The 27,467-nt window shown below is 37.9% G+C and overlaps 1 protein-coding gene across 4 annotated transcripts in view; it reads left to right on the top strand.

Moving 5' to 3' along the window:
• The window catches only part of SPAG9 (sperm associated antigen 9), a 162,874-nt gene that overhangs the window by 1,412 nt on the left and 133,995 nt on the right, over positions 1-27,467 (top strand). The gene's annotated exons all lie outside the window — the stretch shown is intronic.

The following is a 27,467-nucleotide window of genomic DNA, read 5'->3' as shown; positions in this document are numbered from 1 at the left end:
GAGACAGTAGAGGATTTTAGCTTTCAGGATGTGTAGGCATTATTTCTGTGGAACTTATCCAATACAGGTGAAGTGTCCTATTCATCTTTGTTTCTTAAGCATTTAGCAAACCTGGTTAAATATATGGTGATTGAAGGAAGCCAAATAACTAATTATTGAAGGAACGACATGTTGTATTTCAAAAATACTTGAAAAGTTTTTTTTTCTTTTTTAAAATTTATTTATTTATTTATTTATTTTTGGCTGTGTTGGGTGTTCGTTGCTTCACGAGGGCTTTCCCTAGTTGTGAGTGGGGGCTGCTCTTCGTTGTGGTGCGCGGGGTTCTCATTGCGGTGGCCTCTTTTGTTGCAGGGCACGGGCTTTAGGCGCGCGGGCTTCAGTAGTTGTGGCACGCAGGCTCAGTAGTTGTGGCTCGCGGGCTCTAGAGTGCAGGCTCACTAGTTGTGGCACACAGGCTTAGTTGCTCTGCAGCATGTGGGATCTTCCTCGACCAGGTCTCGAACCCGTGTGCCCTGCATTGGCAGGCGGATTCTTAACCACCGCGCCACCAGGGAAGCCCCAATACTTGAAAAGTTTTAAGGATGTGCAGCTCATTTCCTAAGACTAAGTAGTACCACCATTTAAACTTATTGTCACTTACACCTTTGTACCAGGTCTTTCTTTTTTAAAATAAATTTATTTATTTATTTATTTATTTAGGGCTGCGTTGGGTCTTTGTTGCTGCGTGCGCGGGCTTTCTCTAGTTGCAGCGAGTGGGGACTAGTCTTTGTTGCGGTGCGCGGGCTTATCATTGCGGTGGCTTCTCGCTGCAGAGCAGGGCTCTAGGTGTGCAGGCTTCAGTAGTTGTGGTGCACGGGCTCAGTAGTTGTGGCTTGCGGGCTCTAGAGCACAGGCTCAGTAGTTGTGGCACACGAGCTTAGTTGTTCCGTGGCATGTGGGATCTTCCTGGACCAGGGATCGGACCCGTGTCCCCTGCGTTGGCAGGTGGATTCTTAACCGCTGTGCCAGCGGGGAAGTCCCTGTTTTTTTTTTTTCCCCCTGAAGCTTGACTGTATGATGATTTTTAGTTCTGATTTTGTGATCCATTTGTCTCAAAGGAATGCTATTGAATTTGCCAAACAAAATTGACTTTATTTCAAGAGTATTTCCAAGTATATAAGGAAGGAAGGGTTGAAAAAGAAAATCTAAGGATGGAATCAAAATTTCCACTGGTTTGTTAGCTGTTTACGGAACTGTTTATGGAACGGAGGTTATATACTACTACTCCTGAGATGACTTGCCATGTCTTCATGCTCAGACAGGTCCTTGCCATTGTGTGGATGTAAATGGAAAGACTGTGGAATTGACCAAATATACACACAGGTGAGGAACAGGCCCAGCATGACCTGTTACTGCAGATAAAAGAAATTACTCCTTTCAGCCTTAAACTCCTGTCAGTCCATGTAAACATAGGCAAAATGCCAGGGTCACACGTGCCCAGAAAACCATCTGCCACAGGTTGCAGAATCAGAAAATAAAACTAAGCTGCTAGACTCTGGATTGTATATTAATTTCTTAAGTAAATGACTTTAAAAAAATAGATTATCCAATGACTTTCTTTGTAATTTATGCTTTTTCAAATATGTCTGTAAATTTTCTATAATGAAACCTTTGGGCAAAGGGCCATGATCTGAGAATACAGAACATTGATGTGATGCTAGATGAGCCAACTTCCAGACCATAAATGTAAAACCATCTTGTTGTCAGTTTTCATGTAAGATCATAAATCAAGTTTTACCCAGGTACTCAGAAATTCAGTCTTAGTCCAATATGCAGAAATGATTCTGTGTTTAATTTTCTTTGAGTGTTTGTGGCCTTTAATACGAAGACTATTTCCATAAACAGTCTGGTATTACAGCAAAAATGCCTCAGGGTATTTACAGCAAGAATATTTGAAAGTATGGAAATTGACCATCACCAGAGAGAGTTAAGTAAATTCTGAGCACCTTTGTGGAAATTTAGGAGGATATGTAAATAATGAGGATGTTTTAGGAGGTGTGAAGTGCTTTAATCTCTTGCTTGCAGGAATTCTCAACAAGGAATCAGGAAGTTAATCTTTATTATAATGGTACTAAATTTGAATACCTTCTGTCTTTTTAATTGCTTATTGAATTTGTTGTGTGGAGTTAGCCTGATGGTTTTGAGTCTATAAAAACAATCTGAAGGAGGACTGATTTTAGATAGATTTGTAACCAGCTTCAAATGCTAATCAAGAAATCTATCATTTTATAGCTCTCACCATTCTCCCCTTTGGGCTCCCTGCTCCAGCCATGTATATTTTTTCCATTCTTTAACCAAGTCCTGTCTGATGCCTTTGCCCATGCTGTTTCCTTGGCCTAGAGTGCTCTTCCCTCAGAGCTTCACCCTGGCTAGCTCCTCACTTTTGGCTCAGCTTAAATTTCACTTCTTCTGCTAGACTTTTCCTGTCTACTCTATCCAGAGTAAGCCTTGTGAATCTATGAACAATTTACCTGTAAATCAATAATTTAAAAAAAATCTGGAGGGGGAATTTCTTGGCGGTCCAGTGGTTAGGACTCGGTGCTTTCACTGCTGGAGCCCGGCTTCAACACCTGGTTGGGGAACTAATCCCACAAGCTGAGTGGTGCGGACAAAAAAAAAAAAAATCTGGAGAAAGATGTTATTCTTGGGGAAGAATATATTAGTGTTTTTTATGTTTTTGTTTGTGTAAGTTCTGATTCTTTTAAAATAGACATGATTTGTTTTGAGTAATTAAAAAAAAAAAAGAAAACTTCCCTGAAGTAGGCAAATGAATTAAAGAACTTTTTTTGTAGGAATTTAGTTTTTAAAAATTAAAAAAAAAATTTTATTGACATACAGTTGATCTACAGTGTCGTGTTAGTTTCAGATGTACAGCAAAGTGATTCAGTTATACATAGGGAATTTAGTTTCAAAGTGAGAGTTTATTTAGCATGATTGGGTGGAGGGAGATTGCACATAAAAATGAAGATGTACCCTCTTCATCCTCCGTGAGTGGTAGAAGCATATATGAAGAGAGAATATCTTTGCTGGGAAGAAGATGTTGTGATTATGTGATTTTATGACTGCTTTTCTGTGGCTTTTTGTCTGAAAAAGACTGGGGTGATTAAGTGCAGAGATGAGAGATATTACTGAGAATATTCTAATTAACTTTTCTCCAATAAATCACCACTTAAAGAAGTAACAAAATGGATGTTTTATATTAAGACTTTAATCAGGTTGTTTTCTTTGGAAGTCTATGAACATGGGAGTGAGTGATAAGATTTGTGGGCAGGAAAGCAGGCATTGATACTGATTTTTTAAAATCGATGTTATAGTTCTCACTGATTCATAAAAGTATTTTAATCAAAAGTTAAGGAAATTAATTTTGATTTGTTTGCAAAATAATTTACAATGAAAGTTCACTTCTTTAATAAACACTTAAAAAGGAATATTTGAAGTCTTTTCAATTTAGTTTTATGATTTTTTTTATCAAGACAGGAGTGAAGAGTAATTTTGAATACTTCAGCTTATATTTGTTGATGGTGGCTATTGAGGACTTAGGATGCTAAAAGTGGAAATTCCCTATTTGCTTCAACATTAAGTTTATTTTGTGTCTTTAGCACAGTTCTTATTTAACTTGGTAATTATGATGTTTATTCAGATTTTTAGCCTTAATTCTATTACTCTAGTGTCAAAAGAAATTTAATTCGCTATTAAGTAGATTATGGGGATTCCCTGGTGGTCCAGTGGTTACAAGTCTGAGCTTCCACTGCAGGGGTCATGGGTTCCATCCCTGTTCAGGAAACTAAGTGGAGCAGTAGGGGAAAAGTAGTTTGTTTATATGCACAGATGATCTGTTAGTAGGTCCATTAGTTGTTAACATTTGACATAAAGTTTTCAAACACTTTTAAAAAGTGAAGTCTCTCTGTGGCACCTGTTCAGTGTTGTTTTTTTTTTAAACATTTATTTAGGCCATGCCGGGTTTTTGTTGCGGCACATGGGATATTCATTGCGGCTTGTGGGATCTTTAGTTGCAGCATGCAGGATCTTTTTTTAGTTGCGGCATGCAGGCTCATAGTTGCAACATGCATGTGGGGTCTAGTTTCCTGACCAGGGATCGAACCGTGGCCCCCTTCATTGGGAGCGTGGAGTCTTACCCACTGGATCCCAGGGAAGTCTTTGCATTTGTTTTAAATAGGCTAACTTGATTTTTTCTTCTGTGAAAATTTCACTTTATATATTTGCCACCATATTTTTTTCCTTGAAACCAGTATCTTGTGGTATGTTCAGGGAATTAAAGATTTTTGCTCCAAGGATTGACTGAGGTGCTGACTTCATTTCTCTCTTGGTTCAGTTAGAGCAAGGGTCAGCAGCTTTTCAGAATGTTATGTTACCTCTTAATTTCTAAGTTTTAGAATGCTCAAAATACACTTTAGTGCTTCATTGATCTCTGTATGCCCAAATTATTTTGTATATAAAATGAGTACATTTTAAAATACACTTAAAATACATATTTTAAAAAATACCATTGTTTTTTCTTGCAGAACTATTTGAAATAAGCTTCACACTGCCCCTAGTCAGAGTAGATATGTCCTTGCGTCTAGTCAATCCCTACTTCCAGGCACTTTCTGAAATGAACAGTATATTTGTTCTCTAGGGGAATGTGTGTACATTGGTGGGAGGGGGTGTGTGTTACCTTGTGAAATGGTAATCAGTTAGTTAACCATTGTTTAGTATTAAGACAGATCTTACCCTTTACCTTTAGAGATTTCTGAATTTAAGTATCTAACTGAGATACATTATATGTCCTTGGGATGGTGACATTCACATTTTACTTATTTAAAATCACAAAGGAGACTATCAAAATGGGTAAGGTACCAAGATGGATTAGTAGAATAAGAACTACTCACTAGATTACTGTGGTATAAGCCATCGGTCACTGATCCAATTCGGTGCCTATGTTTGGTATGTAAGTTTCTTGGACTCCTTAGCTTACCTTTAACTACACACTGCATACTTAAATCACATGGAACCTTTTGGTTCCCAGGAGAGCTAGTATTAGACTGTAGCCAAATACCTGTTCTTTTGTTCCCTTGACCAATGGTTGAGTTGTTTTAAAAACACTTTTTTTTTTTTTTTTTTGCCCTGCTCCGCACTCATAATGAGTATAGATGTTACCTAAGTAAATTACTAGGTTGAGATAAGAAATATCAGCATAGACCCAATTTAAAAATGTATACAATGTGTTTATTCAAAAAGCTGACATTTAGAAATATATGTGTGTAGAACTTCCCTGGTGGCGCAGTGGTTAAGAATCCGCCTGTCAGTGCAGGGGACACGGGTTCGATCCCTGGTCCGGGGAGATCCCACATGCCGCGGAACAACTAAGCCTGTGTGCCACAGCTGCTGAGCATGCGCTCTAGAGCCTGCGAGCCGCAACTACTGAGCCCTTGTGCCACAACTACTGAAGCCTGCATGCCTAGAGCCGGCACTCTGCAACAAGAGAAGCCACCACAATGAGAAGCCCGCGCACTGCAACGAAGAGTAGCCCCTGCTTGCTGCAACTAGAGAAAGCCTGCACACAGCAATGAAGACCCTATGCAGCCAAAAATAAATAAATAAATAAATATAAAAAAGAAATATATGTATGTAAATTCTATACATTTTGAAGTTTTGGCCAGTGATATTTTGTTATTAGCTTTAATACAAGTCTGTGGAATTCACTTAAGAATTCTGGTGTCTACATACAGACTGAAAGTGAGGGGATGGAAAAAGATATTCCATGCAAATGGAAATCAAAAGAAAGCTGGAGTAGCAATACTCATATCAGACAAAATAGACTTCAAAATAAAGAATGTTACAAGAGACATAGAAGGACACTTCATAATAATCAAAGGATCAATCCAAGAAGAAGATATAACATTTGTAAATATATATGCACCCAACATAGGAGCACCTCAGTATATAAGGCAAATGCTAACAGCAATAAAAGGAGAAATCGACAGAAACACAATAATAGTGGGGGACTTTAATACCCCAGTCTCATCAATGGACAGATCATCCAGACAGAAAATCAATAAGGAAACACAGGCCTTAAATGACACATTAGACCAGATGGACTTAGCAGCCGAATACACTTTCTCCTCAAGTGCATACAGAATGTTCTCCAGGATAGATCACATCTTGGGCCACAAATCAAGCCTCGGTAAATTTAAGAAAATTGAAATTATATCAAGCATCTTTTCTGACCACACGCTATGAGATTAGAAATCAATTACAGGAGGGACTTCCCTGGTGGTCCAGTGGTTAAGACTCTGCATTTCCAATGCAGGGGGTGCGGGTTCCATCCCTGGTCGGGGAAACTAAGATCCCACATGCCGCATGACACGGCCAAAAGAAAAGAAGAAAATCAGTTACAGGAAAAAAACTGTTAAAAACACAAACACATGGAGGCTAAGCAATATGTTACTAAGCAACCAGTGGATCACTGAAGAAATCAAAGAGGAAATAAGAAAAAAATACCTACAGACAAATGATAATGAAAACACAATGGTCTAAAACCTCTGGGACACAGCAAAAGCAGTTCTAAGAGGGAAGTTTATAGCAGTACAATCTTACTTGAGGAAACAAGAAAAATCTCAAATAAACAACCTAACCTTACACCTAAAGCAACTAGAGAAAGAGGAACAAACAGAACCCAAAGTTAGTAGAAGGAAATAAATCATAAAGATTAGAACAGAAATAAATGAAATAGAGAGAAGAAAACAATAGCAAAGGTCAATGAAACTAAAAGCTGGTTCTTTGAGAAGATAAACAAAATTGGTAAACCTTTAGCCAGACTCATCAAGAAAAAAAGGGGACAGGGCTCAAATCAATAAAATTAGAAATGAAAGAGGAGAAGTTAAAACTGACACAAAGGAAATACAAGGGATCATAAGAGACTACAACAAGCAACTATCATGCCAATAAAATGGACAACCTAGAAGAAATGGACAAATTCTTAGAAAAGCACAACCTTCCAAGACTGAACTTGGAAGAAATAGAAAATGTCAACAGACCATGCATAAGTGCTGAAATTGAAACAGTGGTTAAAAGACTTCCAACAAACAAAAGTCCAGGACCAGATGGCTTCACAGGGGAGTTCTAGCAATCTTTTAGGGAAGAGTTAACACCTACCCTTCTGAAACTCTTCCAGAAAGTTGCAGAGGAAGGAATACTCCCAAGCTCATTCTATGAGGCCACCATCAGCCTGATACCAAAACCAGAGAAGATATCACACACACATAAAAATTACAGGCCAATATCACTGATGAACATAGACGCAGAAATCCTCAACAAAATACTGGCAAACCAAATTCAACAATACATTAAAAGGATCATCCACCATGATCAAGTGAGATTGATGCCAGGGATGCAAGGATTCTTCAGTATCCACAAATCAATCAGTGTGATATACCAGATTAACAAAGTGAAGAATAAAAAGCATATGATCATCTTAATTGATGCAGAAAAAGCTTTTGATAAAACCCAACACCCATGATAAAAGCTCTCCAGAAAGTGGGAATAGAGGGAACTTACTTCAACATAATAAAGGCTGTATATGACAAACCCACAGCTAACATCATTCTGCACTGTGAAAAGCCGAAATCATTCCCTCTAAGATTGGGAAACAATCCTATTTACCATCACATCAAAAAGAATGACAGGTTTTGGTAACTATAGATGTGATGGGAATAGGGAAAAATAAAGTGTGGATAAAAATGGGTCCAGGAATCGGGAAGCTATGGTTTCTCAAGTAGCTGCTTTAGTCATTAAAGCCTAAATGTGCATTCTCTTAATCACACGTCTGGATTTCTAAAGTAGCAGTATTTTGATTCATCCCTCTTGTTAAGTGTGCTGATAGGATTGTCCCTTCAAAACCACAGACCCAAGGGCCAGGTTTTGGGCAGGGAGGCTCTTGCCTACCAGACCTGTGGAGACATCCCACCGCCCCCTCCACTGCCTTGCAGGGTAGGGTGTAGTAACATCAGACTAGACATCAGGATAGTAAATCCCAGGGTTTGCTTAAGGGGTGGTATGGTGATAACTCAGTTGGTTTACACTTCTAGTAGAAGCCCATGTAATCTAAAATAAAACTGCCTATATCAAGTCAAAAAAAAAATAATACCTAGGAATAACCGTACCTAAGGAGACAAAAGACCTCTAATCTGAAAACTATAAGGCACTGATGAAAGAAATCAGAGATGACACAAACAGATGGAAGGATATACCGTGTTCTTGGGTTGGAAGAATCAGTATTGTCAAAAGGACTATATTTCCCAAGGCAATGTGCAGATTCAGTGCAATCCCTATCAAATTACCAATGGCATTTTTCACAGAACTAGAACAAAAATATCTAAAATTTATATGGAAACAAAAAAGACCCTGAATAGCCAAAGCAATTCTGAGAAAGAAAAGTGGAGCTGGAGGAATCAGGGTCCCTGGCTTCAGACTGTACTACAAAGCTTACAGTAATCAAAACAGTATGGTAGTGGCACAAAAACAGAAAAATAGATCAGTGGAACAGGATAGAAAGCCTAGAAATAAACACATGCACCTATGATCAATTAATCTATGACAAAGGAGGCAAGAATATACAATGGAGAAAAGGCAGTCTTTTCAATAAATGGTGCTGGGAAAACTAGACAGCTACACGTAAAAATATGAAATTAGAACGCTCTCTAACACCATACACAAAAATAAGCTTGAAATGGATCAAAGACCTAAATGTAAGGCTGGACAGTATAAAACTCTTAGAGGAAAACATAGGCAGAACACTCTGACATAAATCGCAGCAATATCTTTTTTGATCCACCTCCTTGAGTAATGAAAATAAAAACAAAAATAAACAAATGGGACCTAGTTAAACTTAAAAGCTTCTGCGCAGCGGAAGAAACCATAAACAAAACGAAAAGACAACCCACAGAATGGGAGAAAATACTTGCAAACAAAGTGACCGATAAGGGTTGCTACGACAGTCAAAAAATGCAGAAGATCTAAATAGACAGTTCTCCAAAGAAGACATACAGATTGCCAAAAAACACATGAAAAGATACTCAACATCACTAATTATCAGAGAAATGCAAATCAAAACTGCAATGAGGTAACACCTCACAGCAGTCAGGATGGCCTTCATCAAAAATCTACAAACAGTAAATGCTGGAGAGGGTGTGGAGAAAAGGGTACCCTCCTACACTGTTGGTGGGAATATAAATTGGTACAACCACAATGGAGAACAGTATGGAGGTTCCTTAAAAAACTAAAAATAGAACTACCATATGATCTAGCAATTCCACTCCTGGGCATATATCTGGAGAAAACCATAATCTGAAAGGATACATGCACCCCCACATTCATTGCAACACTGTTTACAATAGCCAAGACATGGAAGCAACCTAAATGTACATCAACAGAGGGATGGGCAGAGAATATATGGTACATATATTCAGTGGAATATTAGCCTATAAAAAGAATGAAATAATGCCGTTTGCAGCAACATGGATGGATCTAGAGATTATCATACTAAGTGAAGTAAGTCAGATGGAGAAAGACAAATATATGATATTGCTTAAATGTGGAATCTAAAAAATGGTATAAATGAACTTATGTACAAAGCAGAAATAGAGTCTCAGATGTAGAAAACAAACTTATGGTTACCGGGGGGGAAATGGGGGAAGTGATAAATTGGGAGATTGGGATTGGCATATACACACTACTATATATAAAATAGATAACTAATAAGGACTTACTGTATAGCACAGGAAATACTCTCTAATGACCTATATGAGAAAAGAATCTAAAAAAGAGTGGATATATGTATATGTACAACTGATTCACTTTGCTGTACAGCAGAAACTAGCACAACATTTTCAATCAACTGTACTCCAATAAAAATTAAAAGAGGGCTTCCCTGGTGGCGCAGTGGTTGAGAATCTGCCTGCTAATGCAGGGGACACGGGTTCGAGCCCTGGCCTGGGAAGATCCCACATGCCGCAGAGCGGCTGGGCCCGTGAGCCACAACTGCTGAGCCTGCGCGTCTGGAGCCTGTGCTCCGCAACGAGAGAGGCCCGCGCATCGCGATGAAGAGTGGCCCCCGCTTGCCACAATTGGAGAAAGCCCTCGCACAGAAACGAAGACCCAACACAGCCAAAATCAATCAATCAATCAATCAATCAAACATACGCATCTGATTCAAGATCCTCATTAAAAAAAAAAAAAAAAAATTAAAAGAAAAAATAATAAACAGTACATTTCAAGGGAAGAAAAAAAGAATTTTCGTGTCTAATAGTTTGGCATAGTTCTGCTGAAAACGTTTGAACTGAGCCATGGGAATTTACATGTTAATACAATAGAGAAGTTTCTAAGTTGAGGATTTAGAATTATTATTGGGAACTTTAAAAATACCGTTTTTATTTTTTAAGAGGAAGGTGGTGAATTAAAACTTTTGAGTACCTGCTCTGTATCATGTACTCTGCTACATAATTTATTTTATTATTATTATTTATTTATTTTGTGGCTGCGTTGGTTCTTCATTGCTGCGTGCAGGCTTTCTCTAGTTGTGGCGAGCAGGGGCTACTCTTCGTTGCGGTGCACGGGCTTCTCATTGCGGTGGCTTCTCTTGTTGTGGAGCACGGGCTGTAGGCGCATGGGCTCAGTAGTTGTGGCTCGTGGGCTCAGTAGTTGCGGCGCACCGGCCCTAGAGTGGGCAGGCCTCAGTAGTTGCGGCGTGTAGGCTCAGTAGTTGTGGTGCATGTGCTTCAGTAGTTGTGGTTCATGGGCTCAGTAGTTGTGGCTCGCGGGCTCTAGAGCACAAGCTCAGTAGTTGTGGCGTACGGGCTTAGTTGCTCTGTGGCATGTGGGATCTTCCTGGACCAGGGATCGAACCCATGTACCTTGCATTGGCGGGTGGATTCTTAACCACTGCGCCACCAGGGAGTTCCCCCCCTTTTATTTTTGAGGTCAGTAAACTTTTTCAGTAAACCACCCCCAGCTTTTTATTAGGAAAATTTTCAAAAATACAGAAAAATGAAAAGTATGTTTATTATCTATATATTTGTTACCTGGATTCAGTAGTTCTTTTATTTATCTACCTACACACCACATACATATGACAAAATATATACATACATACGCATATTTTTAAATTGCTGAACCATTTCAAAGTAAATTGCAGATGTTATGACACATCACCCTTCAGTACTTAAAGTACTTATCCTAAAAATGAAAGCATTGTACCATATAACCACAATTTTATTTACATAGGAGAACATTTTCTAATATCTAATATTCCATTTGAATTAATGTTTAGGAACAGAGTACATGTCAGTTATAGAGGTAAGTTAATATTTTTATAGTGAACTAATGTCACTCACCTGGAAGGAAGAAATGATTGCAGTTTAGCTACTTTTCTGTAAGAAATTTAAATCTGAGATTTATAAAACAATTAAAATTGGTTAAAAATTTTTATTTAAGATTATAGTATAAAAATACCATGGATTATTTTTCCCCTTTGAAACTTAGAGATGCAGAAATTGAGAAACTATCCTACATTTAATGTTTTCTCTGGTAACTTTTTTACCTTGTTTCTGACTGCTTACCTGCTCCACTAGGATTTATAGAGCCTGAGAAGAATTTTTTCCTTGTAATTTGAGGTCCTGTTGATTGGATTCTCCACAGGGGATGGGTCTAGGATTTTTGTGATTCTGGATTCTGTTATTGTCCTTTAAAATGTATTTTCACTTGCTCTTCCTGCAGGTATTTTTTAATGGCTGGGCAGAAACTCCATGATCTTCTAGTTCTTTCCTATCCCGTTCCCATAGGTAGATAAACAGGAGACATGAATAATCAGAAAGAACAAATTTATATTGAGCCAGGCACTGTTCTAGACTCTGAGAATGTGGCTACAAACAGATCAGACAAGTAAGGTAGCCCTTGCTTTCTTAGAGTTTATATTGTAATAAAGAATAAACAAACCAGTTAATTACAGATTGTAATAGGTGTTACACGGGAAATAAAAAAGGTGAGGTGATACAGAGTAAAGAGGCAGGCACTTTAGATGGAACAAGCAAATTTATAAAAGGGAAGCTGTCCATGCAGGAAATAATTCATCTCATCATTTAGATATGAAGAGTAATTATTTAGATATGAAACTTTAGGTATAATAGAATTTCTCTTACTCATATTCTTTTTTTTTTCATTTTCATTTTTATTTTATTAGTTATTTATTTACTTTTGGCTGCATTGGGTCTTCGTTGCTGCATGCAGGCTTTCTCTAGTTGCGGCGAGCAGGAGCTACTCTTTGTTGTGGTGCACGGGCTTCTCATTGCGGTGGCTTCTCTTGCTGTGGAGCACAGGCTCTAGGTGCGTGGGCTTCAGTAGTTGTGGCTTGCAGGCTCTAGAGCGCAAGCTCAGTAGTTATGGCACATGGGCTTAGTTGCTCTGCAGCATGTGGGATCTTCCTAGACCAGGGATTGAACCCGTGCCTCCTGCATTGGCGGGCAGATTCTTTTTTTTTTTTATTTCATTTTTTGTGGGTAATTCTTTTTTTTTTTTTTTTTAATTATTTTTGGCTGCATTGGGTCTTTGTTGCTGCGTGTGGGCTTTCTCTAGTTGCAGCGAACGGGGGCTACTCTTCGTAGCAATGCGTGGGCTTCTCATTGTGGTGGCTTCTCTTGTTGTGGAGCACGGGCTCTAGGCACACAGGCTTCAGTAGTTGCAGCATGCAGGCTCAGTAGTTGCAGCACACAGGCCATAGAGCATGTGGGCTTCAGTAGTTGCAATGCGTGGGCTCCGTAGTTGTGGCTCACGGGCTTTAGAGTGCAGGCTCAGTAGTTGTGGTGCACAGGGTTAGTTGCACTGTGGCATGTGGGATCTTCCTGGAGCAGGGATCAAAACCGTGTCCCCTGCATTGGCAGGCAGATTCTTAACCACTGTGCCACCAGGGAAGTCCCAGCCTACTCATATTCCTAAAAATTCACAAAAGTGATGGGAATTCCGAGGCGATCCAGTAGTTAGAACTATGTGCTTTCACTGCTGAGGTGTGGTTTTAATCCATGGTCGGGGAACTAAAGTCCCGCAAGCCGCATGGTGTGGCCAAAAAAAAAAAAACAGCAAGTAAGAAAATTCACAAAAGTGAATAACTCTCATAAATGCATTTCTTCTATTTTCTGTCTTACACCTTCTCATACTTGACTTCTCAGCAACATTTGACTCTTTTGCTCACTCTTTCTTTAAGAAACATTATATTTTGGTTCTCTGACTTTGAAATCTCTTGATTTTCCTCTTACTTATCTGACTGCTCTGTGGATTCTTCTTAGTCACATTAGCTTTGATGTTCCTTGGTGCTCTTTCTAAGATCCTCGTAAGTTCTCACTCTGCACACTGCGTAGCTCGTGTTATCCGTTCTGATCAGTTCAATTTACCATTTGTTGAGTATTCCAAAATGTATATCTCATTCATTCATTTAACAGGTATTTATTGAGTGCCCACTGTGGACCTGGTACTGTGTCTGTTGGGGATACAGTGGTGAGTAAAACAGACAAGATTCTTCCCTCACGGAGCTGACAGGCTATTAAGAACAGCCTGTTAAGGCTAGATCTCTCCCTGGGGTTTCAGATCCATATTACTGTTGTTTATTGGACATGAATGTCTCCCGACATGTCCAAAACTGAACTTAACTTCCAAGCTTTCTCATCCTCTGTTCCCAGTCTTCGTGAGGGATACCACTATATACCTAGCCAGATACCAGGTCACCATTCTTAGCTGTTCTCTCTCCTTCATCCCCATTGCTGCCTTCTTTTGTTTTCAACTTTTAAATGTATCTGGAATCTCTTTACTTTTTTTCAAATCTATTTTTACTACTCTGAAGAGCTGGAACTTCTTTCATTCACACTGAATACCAGGCCTGGCACATAGGAAGTAACCATTGAAAATTTCTTTCTTTCTTTCTTTTTTTAAAAAATTAATTAATTAATTTTTGGCTGCATTGGGTCTTCATTGCTACGTGTGGGCTTTCTCTAGTTGCAGTGAGCAGGGGCTACTCTTCATTGTGATGCATGGGCTTCTCATTGTGGTGGCTTCTCTTGTTGCAGAGCACGGGCTCTAGGCCCTCGGGCTTCAGTAGTTGTGGCTTGCAGGCTCTAGAGTGCAGGCTCAGTAGTTGGGGCCCATGGGCTTAGTTGTTCCACGGCATGTGGGATCCTCCCGGACCAGGGCTTGAACCCGTGTCCCCTGCACTGGCAGGTGGATTCCTAACCACTGCGCCACCAGCGAAGTCCCATTGAAAATTTCTGAATAAATGATTGTACAACTGAAACTGTCCTATAACTGATCTGTCTGCTTCCCGTATTGCCAAGCTATAAACTGTCCACCACACTGTACCTGGATCTCTCCAAAATGGCAGATCATTTCCACACTTAAAAGCCTTTAGGGGCTTCCCCGGTGGCGCAGTGATTGAGAATCTGCCTGCCAATGTAGGGGACACGAGTTCGAGCCCTGGTCTGGGAAGATCCCACATGCCGCGGAGCAACTAGGCCTGTGAGCCACAACTACTGAGCCTGCGCGTCTGGAGCTTGTGCTCCGCAACAAGAGAGGCTGCGACAGTGAGAGGCCCGCGCACCGCGATGAAGAGTGGCCCCCGCTCGCCTCAACTAGAGAAAGCCCTCACACAGAAACGAAGACCCAACACAGCCAAAAATAAATAAATAAATTAAAAAGTCAGAATGTATTAAAAAAAAAAAAAAGCCTTTAGTGGCTCTGTCTAAAGTTCTTGAAATGACTAAAGTTTCTAACATACAGGGCCTTGTAATCTGGCTGCTCCTTATTTTACCAGTCTAATCTTTTCCTTTTAGAACCATACTGAACACCTTGAGTTTGTTATGCAAAAGGCATTTTCTCCAGGCGTTCTTGAAAGCTGCCTCTTTGCTTGGCACTCTCTTTCTCTTCTATTGCCTGGCTACCATTATTCATCTTTCAAGTTTCAATTCAGGAATGCCTTTTATGACACCCAAGTTTGGACTGTACCCATTTTATGTCTTCCCACAGCATACTGTCCTTCTCCTCTCATAGTACTTTCAGTGTTTTACCTAACTAACCTATTGCTTTAATTCCCCCACTAAACTACTGGGCTGCAGTAGGTATTGGATATTTGTTGGTTGGTTGGATGGTGGATAGATAAGTATGCTAAAGGTCAAATTGCAAAGCCTAGCTGTTTAAAATTCTCTTTTGTGCATTCAAATTATTGTCCTTACTGTTGGAGCCAAATTATGCTAAATAAAACTTCCAAAAAGTTCCAAAAAGTTCTTCAATAAGTCCTTTGACTTAGGCATATACAGAAAAAGTAACTTCTCCTGAGTATAGTTATTACAGACACTTTACCTACATTGTCCTATACATAGTAGATAGTCTAGAAATATTTAGGCATTTTAAAAATTGAAATATTAAGATCATTGGAACTATTGTCAGAGTATTGTAGAGATTACTTCTGCATTAGCAAAGGTTGGCCTAGGTGATCTTAAAAGTCATGTTAGCACCATGATTCTCTGGTTGTCTTTTTTTCCTTTTGGCTCTGCTACGCAGCTTGTAGGATCTTACTTCACCAACCAGGGATCGAACCCATGTCCCCTGCAGTAGAAGCACAGAGTCCTAACCACTGGACTGCCAGGAAATTCCCTCTCTGATTTTTTTTTTTTTTTTTTCCCTCACAGCAAGAAATTTGGAGATAGGGAGTGATGGCATCAAAGTCCAGGCCAAGACTCTGAGACCTCTTGTAATATACTTCATGGTTAAAAAGTAGTTTTCAGAACTCTGGACATCAAGTCTGCTTTCAAGAGAAAAAGAGGGGAGAAGAAGTGGTGTCAACCACATCTGTTCTTTCTTCGTCTGCTCAGGCTGCTATAACAAAAATACCATAGTTTAAGTGGCTTTAACAACAAATATTTATTTCCAACTGTTCTGGAAGCTGGGAAGTCCAAGGTCATCGTGCTTGCAGATTTGGTATCTGATGAGGACCCACTTCCTGGCAGTATTCTCACTGTGTCCTCACATGACAGAAGGCTCTGATTGTTTTATAATTTATTTTAGCCACAAATATTTATTTCTAAGTTACTGATTGAGAAATAATTTCTTCTATCTGAATAAACTTGCCACAGAAATGACAGTTAAGTGCCAAAACTTAATTTTTAATTTTTACTTAGAACTTTTGATAGACATTTCTAATTAGGATACAGTAATAGTACCCTATAGTAACAAATAAAATGGTTAGTAAAACAACATTGATATTTTTGAAGACAAGTTTATTCTGAAGAATAGTGAACATTTATTTCTTAGGCATTGAGATCTATATTGATTAAAAGCATCTTCTAGGCTAATATGGTATAAATAAACTTTCTAATTTTAATTATCAGATACTCAATTTAAATTTTCTTTCAGTTATTTTGTTGCCCTTGCCTCATTTTTTGGTTACTGCTGCCTATTCAAAAACAAATACCTTTTAAAAAGTTAAACAGGTTGCACAGAATTGTGGAATCAAATAAATAGGCTTTTGTAAAACCAGAAAAGTAACTTTTTAAAAAGACTAGTGTTTGTCTTTGGTTCTACTGTGAAAATAGTCTACTTGTACTTGTTTGCTGTGATTTGATTTGGGAAACATTTGACAGAAATTACCCACTCATCTGTTGCTCTGCTTATTAGCAAGTACTGTATGTACAAGATGCTAAAAGCCTAAGTCAACCTGCGGGACACTTCACAGAGACAGGGTGGCATTTAACTGTGTTATGTGTCACTGAGTCAAAGTATGGGAGGTTTGAAAGTGTGATGTATTCAGAACACTACAAAACATAACATTTATTTTTTTGATATATTTAAGTAGTAAATACTAGTTATCCATATGTTCTTTAAAAAATACACATGTTCTTCTGTGTATTTACATAGGTGAGTGACAAGAACTGAGGTTGAATAGCTAATCAGGGGTCAGAAAGTAAAGGACTGTGCCGTCATGTTTGGCTTTTTTTTTCTGGCCGTGCCGTGCGGCCCATGGGATCTTAGTTCCCCGACCAGGGATCGAACCTGTGCCCCCTGCATTGGAAGCTCAGAGTCTTAACTACTGGACTGCCAGGGAAGTCCCTGCATTTGTTTTAAATAGGCTAACATGGTTTTTTCTTCTGTGAAAATTTCACTTTATATAGTTGCCACCATGTTTTTTTTCCTTAAATTTTTTTATTGTGGTAAAATATACGTAAAAAATTTTGCCGTTTTAACAGTTTTTTTAAAAGATTTTGGATGTGAACCATTTTTAAAGTCTTTATTGAGTTTGTTACAGTATTGCTTCTGTTTTGTGTTTTGCTTTTTGGCCCCGAGGCATGTGGGAAATTAGGTCACCAACCAGGGATTGAACCCGCACCCTCTGCATTGGAAGGTGAAGTCTTAACCACTGGACCGCCAAGGAAGTCCCCCGTTTTAACAATTTTTAAGTGTATAATTAAGTGGTATTAAGTACATTCACATTGTTGTGCAACCTCACCACCCTCCATCTCCAGAACTTTTTCATCATCCAAATTGAAGCTCCATACCCATGAAACAATAACTCCAGTTTCCTCCTTCTCCTACCCCCTGGAAACTACCATTCTATTTCTGTCTGAATGAATTTGACTATCCTAGGAACCTCATATAAATGGAATCATATAATATTTGCCCTTTTAAGTTTGACCTGTTTCACTTAGCATGTTTTTAGAGCTCATCCATTTTGTAGCATGTGTCATAATTTCATTCCTTTTTAAGGCTGAATAATTTTACATTATGTGTATATAGAAGTCTCTTATTAGATATACGATTTACAAATATTTTCTCCCATTCTGTGGGTTGTCTTTTTACTTTTTGTTTGTTTGTTTAAATTTATTAATTTATTTATTTGGTTGTGCCAGGTCTTAGTTGTGGCATGTGGGATCTTCGTTGCGGCATGCAGGATCTTTAGTTGTGGCACAGGGAATCTTTAGTTGTGGCATATGGGATCTTTAGTTGTGGCATGCGATCTGTTAGTTGCAGCATGCGGGAACTAGTTCCCTGACCAGGGATCAAACCCAGGCCCCCTGCATTGGGAGCAGGACAAATTCTTGGAAAGGTACAACTCTCCAAGACTGAACCAGGAAGAATTAGAAAATATTAAAAGACCAATCACAGGTAATGAATTTGAAACTGTAATTAAAAATCTCCAACAAACAAAAGTCCAGGACCAGATGGCTTCACAGGTGAATTCTATCAAATATTTAGAGAAGAGTTAACACCTATCCTTCTCAAACTCTTCCAAAAAATTGCAGAGGGAGGAACACTCCCAAACTCGTTCTATGAGGCCACCATCACCCTGATACCGAAACCAGACAAAGATATCACAAAAAAAGAAAATTATAGACCAATATCACTGATGAACATAGATGTAAAAATCTTCAACAAAATACTAGCAAAAAGAATCCAAGAACACATTAAAAAGATCATACACCATGATCAAGTGGGATTTATCCCAGGGATGCAAGGATTCTTCAGTATACGCAAAACAATCAGTGTGATACACCATATTAACAAATTGAAGAAGAAAAACCATATGATCATCTCAATAGATGCAGAAAAAGCTTTTGACAAAATTCAACACCCATTTATGATAAAAACTCTCCAGAAAGTGGGCATAGAGGGAACCTACCTCAACATAATAAAGGCCATATATGACAAACCCACAACAAACATCAGTCTCAATGGTGAAAAACTGAAAGCATTTCCTCTAAGATCAGGAACAAGACAAGGATGTCCACTCTCGCCACTATTATTCAACATAGTATTGGAAGTCCTAGCCATGGCAATTAGAGAAAAAGAAATACAAATTGGAAAAGAAGTAAAACTGTCACTGTTTGCAGATGACATGATACTATACACAGAAAATCCTAAAGATGCTACCAGAAAATTACTAGAACTAATCAATGAATTTGGTAAGGTTGCAGAATACAAAATTAATGCACAGAAATCTCTTTCATTCCTATGCACTAACAACAAAAGATTACAAAGAGAAATTAAGGAAACACTCCCATTTACCATTGCAACAAAAAGAATAAAATACCTAGGAATAAACCTACCTAAGGAGGTGAAAGACCTATACTCTGAAAACTATAAAACATTAATGAAAGAAATCAAAGATGACAGAAACAGATGGCGAGATATCCCATGCTCCTGGATTAGAAGAATCAATATTGTGAAAATGACTATACTACTACCCAAAGCAACCTAGAGATTCAATTCAATCCCTATCAAACTACCAATGGCATTTTTCACAGAATTAGAACAAAAACTTATATTTGTATGTATGTAAACACAAAAGACAGAGCTGGAGAAAGAAAAACAGAGCTGGAAGAATCAGGCTTCCTGACTTCAGACTATACTGCAAAGCTACAGTAATCAGGACAGTATGGTACTGGCACAAAAACAGAAATATAGATCAGTGGTACAGGATAGAAAGCCCAGAGATAAACCCACACACCTATGGTCACTTAATCTATGACAAAGGAGGCAAGAATATACAATGGAGACAAGACAGCCTCTTCAATAAATGGTGCTGGGAAAACTGGACAACTTCATGTAAAAGAATGAAATCAGAACATTACCTAACACCATGCACAAAAATAAACTCAAAATGGATTAAAGACTTAAATGTAAGACCGGACACTATAAAACTCTTACAGGAAAATATAGGAAAAACACTCTTTGACATAAATCACAGCAAGATCTTTTCTGACCCATCTCCTAGAGTAATGAAAATAAAAGCAGAAATAAGTGAATGGGCCCTAATTAAACTTAAAAGGTTTCGTACAGCAAAGGAAACCATAAACAAGACAAAAAGACAACCCACAGAATGGGAGAAAATATTTGCAAATGAAGCAACAGACAAAGGATTAATCTCCAAACTATACAAACAGCTCATGCAGCTCAATATCAAAGAAACAAACAACCCAATCAAACAATGGGTGGAAGACCTAAATAGACATTTCAGCAAAGAAGACAAACAGATGGCCAAGAGGCACATGAAAAGATGCTCAACAGCACTAACTATTAGAGACATGCAAATCAAAACTACAATGAGGTATCATCTCACACTGGTCAGATTGGCCATCATCAGAAAATCTACAAACAATAAATGCTGGAGAGGGTGTGGAGAAAAGGGAACCCTCTTGCACCGTTGGTGGGAATGTAAATTGACACAGCCACTGTGAAGAACAGTATGGAGGTTCCTTAAAAAACTGAAAGTAGAACTACCATATGACCCAGCAATCTCACTACTGGGCATATACCCTGAGAAAACCATAATTCAAAAAGACACATGTACCCCAGTGTTCACTGCAGCACTATTTACAATAGCCAGGAAATGGAAACAACCTAAATGTCCATCGACAGATGAGTGGTTTAAGAAGATGTGGTATATATAATGGAATATTACTCAGCCATAAAATGAAATGAAATTGGGTCATTTGTAGAGATGTGGATGGACCTAGAGACTGTCATACAGAGTGAAGTAAGTCAGAAAGAGACAAACAAATATTGTATATTAACGCATATATGTGGAATCTAGAAAAATGGTACAGATACAACTATTTGCAGGGCAGGAATAGAAAGGTAGATGTAGAGAACGGATGTGTGGACACGGGGGAAGGGGAGTGTGGGATGAATTGGGAGATTAGGTTTGACATAAATAGACTAACGATGTGTAAAATTGATAGCTAGTGGGAACCTGCTGTATAGCACAGGGAGCTCAGCTCGGTGCTCTATGACAGCCTAGTTGGTTGGGATGAGGGGGGAGGGAGGTCCAAGAGGCAGGGGATGTGTGTATGCATATGCCTGATCCACTTCGCTGTGTGGCAGAAACTAACACAGCATTGTAAAGCAATTATACGCCAGTAAAAAAAAGTAAAGTGTATCTTTAATACTGTACATACTAATGTATTTATAGTGAAATCATATGATGTTGCGGTTTGTTGGGGGAAAAGAGGATGAATACAGATACAACAAGATTTGCCATGTGCTGATAATTGTTGAAATTCGGTGGTGGTATGCAGGGGTTTATACCATTTTTCTCTCCATTTTAATGCATTTTTGAAAATTCCCATTAAACATTTAAGAAAATAGAAAAACAGCTGTCTAGAAATGATTATTCACTATTTTTTTCTTTGTAGATGTTTTCTAAATGTTCTTCAATAATATTAGTTTTTTTCAGGATGACATTTTCTGATTATTTTTAGTAATAGAAGAATATTTTCATAACAGAGTCAGGTTTGAAATAAACCACATTGTCAAGCTTTAAGATCTGCAAATTAATGTCAGAAATGTAAACTATTGATCACATGCCTATAGAAGCACAAAACTGTAAAACAAAGTCAGTAAAGCATTACTTGGCTAATGTAGCCGACTTCATTGTTCTGCAGTTTTTCAAGCTTTACCAGTGTGATAATCAATTCCTGCTTGATAGCCTCTGTCTTAGGCCAGTGAGTTTCTCTTCTTGTGTTTTTGGGTAAGACAGTAGAAAATGAATTGTTCTCTGTTTGCTGTGGTGATTAGTCACAAGGACTATAAGGAATATAAAATACACAGATGCAAGAATAGTGAAGCTCATGTTGAATAAATGGTTGCGTTCTACTACATTTATACAATTATGCATGATATTTTGGGCAGTGAGTAAAATTCCTTCACATGGCGTACTTGTTTGGCTATTACTTCATCTAATGGTTTATTTGTTTTAATTTACTTATTTTTCTTGTTTACAGACAAAATATTACATGCTCTTATAAAAAAAAGAAACAAAACAAAACAGAAACGTTACTGAAATACTTCTAGAATCCTGCCTGTTAGAGAGCTTACTACTAATGGCCTGATACACAGTCTTTCAGATACTTTTTCATATATGAGTATATTTTAAATTAATGAAATCATAATGTATGTAGTATGTTGTAACATGACTTTATTTTATTATTTTTTTAAAAACATTTATTTATTTATTTGCCTGCACTGGGTCTTAGTTGCAGCATGTGGGATCTTTGTTGCCGCCTGCAGGATCTTCAGTTGCGGCATGCGGGATCTTTTAGTTGTGGCATGTGAACTCTTAGTTGCGGCATGTGGGATCTAGTTCCCTGACCAGTGATCGAACCCGGGCCCCCTGCATTGGGAGCACGGAGTCTTAGCCATTGGACCACCAGGGACGTCCCTACATGACCTTATTTTTAACTGATAAGACATCTTGGACATCTTTCCTTGTCCACACTGAGCAGTTGGATCATAACCACCTGTAGGCAAAAGGTAGTTAGGAATTGGTTTGAGGCCTCAAGGGGAGTTTGAAAGTCAAGGCCCATCCTGGGTTCATCCGCCCTTCCTGACTTCTCATTTCAATAGGAAGTACCCCCAACCACCTGGGGGAAGGTTTCCAAATAATCAGTTCTTTAAACCTTCCCACCGCCACCCCCACAGGTGTATCAGACTGGTTGTAAGAAGTGCTGCTGTGCTGGCCTGTAATATTTGGAAAAAATCTCTCAGGGTATTTGTGATTATAACTGCCTCAATCCTAAGATGGAGAACGATTGCTTAAGAGAAGCTCAAACATATGCTTACTAGAAGCGTAAGACCTTCTTCATTCTTTTTATTTATTTTTTTCCCTGCTGCCACCGTGGACCTTTCTTCATTCTTTAAAAAAAAAAAATAAAGTAAATAATAGAAAACTAAATACATTAATGTAAAAAATAACCATCTACATACTATGAAGGGTAAAATATTAGCAGTTTATTTCTACTTAAAATATTTATCTTAAGTAAAAGATACAGAACATTAAAGATAAAGGGAAAGTCACCTTCTGGGAGAGAAGTGGTACTGGAAGGAGAACAAAGGTGACAGCATGAATTTGGTTTATGTCCTTCTATTTCTTATTTTTAGACATTTACTACATATATGTATATCTATAAACTATGTAGAGTATTGCTTTGGGATTATTTTGAGGATAAATAGTTTTTTCTAAATCCTGTTACATTTTCATATAATTTTGCAGTTTGCTTTTTGTATTCAGTGTTTCTTAGATCCATCCATGATGTACATACATATGTATCTAGTTGTTTTAACTGCTGTGTATTCCATCATGTGAATATCACTGTTCATTCTTCAACTGATGAAAGTTTTGAGTTATTTCCTATATTTTACCACATAATATACTATAGACATTGAATGTGGTAACATTCAGTGCATACCTAAGAGCTTCTCAAATATATATACTTTATTAATCTATTTTTTTATTTTTAATGTTTCAGATATATAGCATTAATAGTTCAACATCTGTATACACTACAGAGTGGTCACCACAGAGTGGTCACCACAAGTATAACCATCCATCACCATACAGTTGACCTGCTTCACCCATTGCACCCAGCCACAATCCCCTTGCCTTGTGGTAACCACTAATCTGTTCTCTGTATCTATGAGTTTGTTTTTATTTTATTTTGCCTGTTCATTTGTTTTGTTTTATTTTTTAGATTCTACACATGAGTGAAATATGGTGTCTTTCTCCATCCAACCTATTTCACTTCGTATAATACCCTCAAGATCCATCCATGTTGTTGCAAATGGCAGGATTTCATTCTTTTTGTGGCTGAGTACTATTCCACTGTATGTATGTATATGTATGTATGTGTGTATATATGTATTATATATATATATATACCACATCTTTTTATCAGTTCATCCATTGATGGATACTTAGATTATTTCCATATCTTGGCTATTGCAAATAATGCTGTAATGAACACAGTGGTGCATTTATCCTTTTGATAATGTTTTCATGTTCTTCAGATAAATACTCAGAAGTGGAATAGCTAGGTCATATGGTAGTTCTATTCTTATTTTTTTTGAGGAATCTCCATACTGTTTTCTGTAGTGGCTGCATTGAAGATGTATACTTCGATGAAGAAATAAAGATGCCAATTTTTAAGATATGTATTTGTAAACTTAAAAAGATATGGCCACATTTCTTGTCAAAAGGGGTGTAGTGATTTATATTCCCACCAGTAGTGTGTAAGAGTTATTTTCCTGTATTTTTGCCAACACTCAATACTGTCAGACTTTCTGGGTTTTGCTGCCACTCTGATGTGTGTGAAATAACCTCTTGTTTTAATTTGCTTTTCTCAGATCACTAATGTGATCCTTTTCTATGAATTGCCTGTTCAGTTTCATTTACTCATAACTGGCAACAACCTGTGTCTGGATAGATCTAAATTATACTTTACAATAGTTTTATAGTATTCCCTCTAAGATCATCAACGGCTACTAAGACCATTGGGTGAAAAGGACTGGGGAATCTGTAGTTTAAGAGAGTCCTAAGAGATATATCATCCAAATGCAACATAAGGACTTTGTTTGGATCCTGACTATAAAAGCATTTGTGAGACAACCAGGAGAATCTGCATAGTGACTGGATATTCCCTGTTATTTCATTAAGGATTGGGAAATGGTTCTATTCTAACTCAATTATTCATTCAGCATTTTTTAGCTTAATTTTCTTTTCTTTTTTTTTTAATATTTATTTGTTTTGGCTGCGCCTGGTCTTAGTTGCAGCACGTGGGATCTTTGTTGCGGCATGCCGGATCATTTTTTTTCAGATGCAGCATGCAGACTTCTTAGTTGCAGCATGTGAACTCTTAGTTGAGGCCTGCATGCAGGATCTAGTTCCCTGACCAGGGAGAGAACCCGGGCCCCTGCATTGGGAGCACAGAGTTTTACCCACTGGACGAACAGGGAAGCCCCTAGCTGAATTTTCTTATAAAAGAAAACTTCCTCCTCATCAACGGTTTGGTTACCCTGAGGTATAGTGTGTACAGGAAAGACAGGATAAGTGCTAGATTCTTCCTTCCTTCCTTCCTTCCTTCGCTGCTGTGCGAGGGCTTTCTCTAGTTATCGAGAACGGGGGCTACTCTTCGTTGCAGTGCACGGGCTTCTCATTGCGGTGGCTTCTCTTGTTGCAGAGCACAGGCTCTAGGCACGTGGGCTTCAGTAGTTGCGGCTCGCAGGCTCTAGAGCGCAGGCTCAGTAGTTGTGGTGCACGGGCTTAGTTGCTCCGCGGCATGTGGGATCTTCCCGGACCAGGGATCAAACCCGTGTCCCCTGCATTGGCAGGCAGATTCTCAACCACTGTGCCACCAGGGAAGCCCCCAAGTGCTAGATTCTTCGATTCATGCTTTTGTAGTTTCTAAGAGCTCTCCCTTGTTTTTGTTTTCCCCTCTTTGCCACTTCATTTGAAAATAGTATACTGTTCTGGTTTCATGCATGCAATGACTTTTCTTTGGTCTCTGAGGATATTAATTATAGCTTTTATTTGTTCCCTGCTTTGTCTGTTTCCTCAGTGTACCTCCACCACCACCACCCCCCCCTTTTTCCTGATATTAGGTCTCTCTTTTTCAGGTTGGAGCTTCAAGTCCCTGATAATCCTTAATTATCCCTTCACGTTTTAAGAATGAGACACTAAAAAAAGGATGGCCAGAAGTTTTGTGTGCCTAGGCACAATTTATTGTGTCTTGGGAATTCAGATTTCGGTATTATCCCATGGTCTTTTCTCAGAGACATTTGAGTTTTTCCAAGGAAAGATTAATCTCTTTGGTGGGGGGGAGTGGAGTGGTAGATAAACCTAGTTATTACGAGAACCTGGGTGAGAGCAGGAACTGAAAGGGGACTGTCAGTATTACTGTTTGGTATATAGATTTTCATTTAATTTCTCTCTTTTCATTTGGCACCTGGCTGTGCCTGGTATCTCTCCCCTAGTCTAGAATCTCTCTTATTGAGTTTATTAAGAAAACAAACTTCTTATTTTCTGTGTGGGTGGGCAAAGAGGACCACCTGGCTGCTCTGGGATGATGCTAGGGACCTGCTAGGGACCTTACTTACTAGTGCTTTTATTCTCCCAGTCGTTCCCCCTGTTCTCAGCCTTACCCTCACTCTAATTCTCTAATTACATGGTTTCCATAACATGGATCTATCATAATTTACTTGTTCACTATCTATTGATGGACATTTAAGTTATCTTCTAGTTTTGAACTGTTACAAATAGCACTTCAGCAAATATCCTTGTACATGCCCCTTTGTGCATATTTATTTGATTTTTAATGACAGGAAGCTCTTACTATAAAATTTCATCATTAACTTAAATGCTACAAGTAATTCTCTTCCAAGTTACTTCTTTAAACATTTTATTATGGAAATATCCAAGTGTTAAAGTAGAAGGGAATAGTATAATGAACTCCCACACATCCATCACTCAACTTTTTTTTTTTTTTTTTTTTTTTAAGATTTTTAGACGTTTCCTGTAATGTCTGAAACATTTATATTAACATATTTCCATACATATTTCCATACAAATACAAATATAAGATTTTTAGAAATTTCATGTAATGTCTGAAACATTTATATTAACATATTTCCATACATATTTCCATACAAATACAAATATAAGATTTTTAGAAATTTCATGTAATGTCTGAAACATTTATATTAACATATTTCCATACATATTTCCATACAAATACAAATATAAGATTTTTAGAAATTTCATGTAATGTCTGAAACATTTATATTAACATATTTCCATACATATTTCCATACAAATACAAATATAAGATTTTTAGAAATTTCATGTAATGTCTGAAACATTTATATTAACATATTTCCATACATATTTCCATACAAATACAAATATAAGATTTTTAGAAATTTCATGTAATGTCTGAAATATTTATATTAACATATTTCCATACATATTTCCATACAAATACAAATATAAGATTTTTAGAAATTTCATGTAATGTCTGAAACATTTATATTAACATATTTCCATACATATTTCCATACAAATACAAATATAAGATTTTTAGAAATTTCATGTACTGTCTGAAACATTTATATTAACATATTTCCATACATATTTCCATACAAATACAAATATAAGATTTTTAGAAATTTCATGTAATGTCTGAAACATTTATATTAACATATTTCCATACAAATAACCCAATGAAAGTTTAGTATTAGTTGTTTTGTTTGTTTTTTTATACTGCAGGTTCTTATTAGGCATCAGTTTTATACACATCAGTGTATACATGTCAATCCCAATCGCCCAATTCAGCACATCACCATCCCCACCTCATCGCAGTTTTCCCCCCTTGGTGTCCATATGTCCATTCTCTACATCTGTGTCTCAACTTCTGCCCTGCAAACTGGCTCATCTGTACCATTTTTCTACGTTCCACATACATGCATTAACATACGATATTTGTTTTTCTCTTTTTGACTTACTTCACTCTGTATGACAGTCTCTAGATCCATCCACTTCTCAACAAATGACTCAATTTCGTTCCTTTTTA

This window comes from Balaenoptera acutorostrata, chromosome 20 (genome assembly GCF_949987535.1).
Source record: "Balaenoptera acutorostrata chromosome 20, mBalAcu1.1, whole genome shotgun sequence".
NCBI classification, from domain to species: Eukaryota; Metazoa; Chordata; class Mammalia; order Artiodactyla; family Balaenopteridae; genus Balaenoptera; species Balaenoptera acutorostrata.
This window is presented reverse-complemented; position numbering and strand designations above follow the sequence as displayed.